At 38.7% G+C, this 3,523-nt stretch overlaps 1 long non-coding RNA gene across 1 annotated transcript; it reads right to left on the bottom strand.

The window, feature by feature from the left end:
* Positions 1 to 738: 738 nt before the first annotated feature.
* Positions 739 to 3,246, bottom strand: LOC148541931 (uncharacterized). The gene is made up of 3 exons (XR_015878482.1): positions 3,161 to 3,246; positions 1,186 to 1,243; positions 739 to 804 (listed from the first exon to the last, which is right to left on the bottom strand). It is a non-coding gene; the product is annotated as an uncharacterized LOC148541931 (long non-coding RNA).
* Positions 3,247 to 3,523: the final 277 nt, after the last annotated feature.

Here is a 3,523-nt window from a genome sequence, read left to right as displayed (position 1 = left end):
GAAAGAGGGCCCTGCTCATGAAAGCTTATATTCAAAAGGGAAAAAATTTAAGTGGTGGCACGAGGAGGTGACATGAAGAGGGTAAGTATATGGGGAGGAGATAGGAAAGGTAACAAGGGCAGTATTACTTATATAGAAATAAAGGAGCATATTTTACTACAAGGATGGCTTAATTCTCAAAAATTATAATGAATGACTAGATATATTATATATTATTGGAATGTATCTGTTTATTCACAGGATCTTTATGCTGATGTTCACATTTCTTAGTTTTATTATTTTTATTTAATTTACAATTATAATGAACTATGTTCCTGCAAGGTCATTTCAATTACAATAAACTTATTTTTCATTTCTCCAAATTGTGTATTCTACAGAGGGTTCCTGACCTCAAGAATGTTAGAGATGTCGAGCTCCCTTGTCCTCAATTCCTCGCCTTTTGCTTGCACTATATGGTAATAATGCCAATTCATCTTTTCTTGTTTTTTTTTTTTTAATTATTATTTGTTTTTATTCTGGTTGTGACTAATAGCGCTCATTGTTTAGATCATTCTCTCTTGTGCCTGCATCCTTATTGTTTACCTTTACCCTTTTTTTTTGTACCCCCATGTTCTTGTTTCTGAAAAACCAATAAAGAGTATGATTAAAAAAAATAAATTACATTGTTATGACAAAGATGTATAAATACTAGGACATTAGGAAAATATAAGTTGCCACAATAACACTGAAAGCACTTACCTCAGGTACTGCCAGGTGTTTTCTTGGCATAGGGACCATGGGGGGCAATTTATGCAGCAGACACCCCTAAAAAGAGAAAACAGACCATTGTACCTAAATGACTCCATGAGAACATCAATTATACAACCTTCCTAGGCTGATTCACTTCAGTGGGACATTTTATACTCATCAGTTATTCTATATAGTCATACAGAAAAATAAATATATTATAGTGACATTTTAAGTAAAATGTAATATGGTATATATTACTGAGATGCAAAAATAGTTAAGATTAGTATATGAATGGGATCCATAACTATATAATGGAATATGATTAACATTTAAATAGAATTAGCTAAAATATTTTATTTGTATTTATAAATTACACTATTTGTCATTATGTTAAATTTCTATCCATAAATCACATTGTTACATATTGTTCATGTGATATCTGCACAAAGTACGTACGTGCATCTCATAAGCACAATGTCCCTGAAACTGAGCCTGTTGTCCTTCCAGTCCGGTCCTATGGAAAATAATACAGAAATAGTAGTGTCATTATTGTGTCTGGTATATGTTTTGCTTTAGTTAGTCAATCGATTATAGTTTGTAAGTATACATCACTATTAGTTCCTTTTGTTCCCCGGTCAGTCACTTCCTTTGCCTAATCTGCAATCTAGCCCTGTGCAATAGACACTATTGCATTACAGCATACCCCAAGCAGAGGAGTAGCGTGGAACCATGGCGTCTGGAAAAAGTGCATGTCATAGCGCCCCCTCCTCCCTGTACTGAACTGTGCCATTAAGATATGGCCAGTCTGCAGGGGGGGATACTGAAGTGAAGAGCAAACAATGGCAGTATCATGCTGGGCTTTGAGGTCTGATTGGTAGAATAGAATGCTCACATTAACAGGTAGCTCCTTGCCACGACTTTATCTCTGTATAGCACCTATGATTTTACTTTTATCTCCTTTGAATCATTATTAGTCAATAGAGGAGATTGTATTATATATTCTGATCATTTAACTTAAATTTACAGAGTACATGTGCTAGAGTGAGATTCCACAGGGTGCACAGCTTATTACTGCAATTACTGCCCCAAGCAGCTTTCACTGGAGTGGGAACACTTATGGGTAGCTCCATTCTCATCTATGCTCCTACTATATTATATATTAATGTTAGTGCTACTAATCATGTTCTGTCTACCACTCTTATTATTATTTCAGGTTTCCTAATATTTTTTAAAAGACCTTTCAAATAACAATTTGTGGTCATGCCTGGGAATATCTCATTACTTTACTTAGCAAAGCAGTGACTTTTTTTTAAACTCATACCTTATAATTGAAGTTTAGGATTTAACCTCAGGTGTGTCACTTTTAAGTCAATTGAAACAGAATAAGGAGAGAAGGATGGAGGGGATCAAAGAGGAGAGGGCATAGGAAAGTGCCATCAGAGAGGGAATGTGGCAGAAGCCAATAAGAAAGGAGAGGAAAAGGGCACAGCCAATCAGAGAGGGACAGTGACAAGCCAATAAGAAGAGGAGAGGAGTGGAAAGGTGACAGAAGCCAATAAAACAGGAGAGGGGAGGGACAAAGTCGATCAGAGAGGGGTGGTGACAGAAGCCAATAAGAAAAGGAGAGGAGAGTGGTGGTGACAGAAGCCAATGAAAAAAGGAGAAGAGAGTGGTGATGACAGAAGCCAATAAGAAAGGAGAGGAGAGGAGCAAAGAGCCGATCACAGGGTAGAGTGGAGGGAATTAAAGAGGTGAGAAGTGAATGTAATCAATCTGACATGAAAGGGGAGGTGACAGAAGCCAATAAGAAAGGAGTGGACAGGGACAAAGAGCCAATCCCATGGTAGAGAGGGGAGGGAATTAAAGAGGTGAGAAGTGAATGTAATCAATCTGACAGGAAAGGGGAGGTGACAGAAGATGATCACAGAGGAGGGAGGGCTGGAGGGCCGGTAATCTGGGCAGCTTGAGGAGCATGAAATGTAGAAATGGATCTCAGGTCCGTAACTTTTTACGATATAGAGAAAACAAACTGAGATAAAACAGACGGCTGTCATACTGTGCAGCGCCCCGTGAATTTGGGAACCCTGAATGATGCCCTCTGTCCACTTTGGCGCCTGGAGTTCATGCTCCACTGGAAACACCCTCGCTACACCCCTGACCCCAAGGCAGCCTTTATTTTTTTTTTTTACTTTTTGAAAATATATTATCTATTAACCACTGAAGGTTTTTTTTATGGTCACAAAATGTACCATACATAAAATATTGGACAACTGTAAAACCAGCATATGTACACACCTCCCAACCAATCAAGCATGGTAACTTTTGGGGCAACTACAATTTGTATGGCTGAGATAAGCCGTGATGCAGATTGTTGGTCTACAACTATAATAAACAGAACCCTCTAACTTTTAATTGCATGGTACAAGAATACCTGGAGGATGTGTCTCAACTGTGCATTGATCTTTCTTTCACCCTCAGGGATCTTGTGGGCAAGACTCACATGGTGCGCCTTCACCTGCAGAAGGAAGGGTGGACAGCAGAGAGTCACTGACACTGGCACACTCAGAATACACAGGGAGATGAAAATATGGAGTAGTAACAAGAATGACCAGGATACAATGGTGGAGTATTACCCAAAGAGGTGGAACAAAGAGTATATAATGATAAAGTTTAAACAATCACAGTTTCACACCCTGCAACCATATGCTTTAATACTTACCCCTCCGAAGTCCCACATCAGCCGTAACGCTGGACAAAACACCTGAAAAATGGCCACCACGGCTATTTTTCCAGC

This window comes from Taudactylus pleione, unplaced genomic scaffold (assembly GCF_031769625.1).
Source record: "Taudactylus pleione unplaced genomic scaffold, aTauple2 ptg000016l, whole genome shotgun sequence".
NCBI classification, from domain to species: Eukaryota; Metazoa; Chordata; class Amphibia; order Anura; family Myobatrachidae; genus Taudactylus; species Taudactylus pleione.
This window is presented reverse-complemented; position numbering and strand designations above follow the sequence as displayed.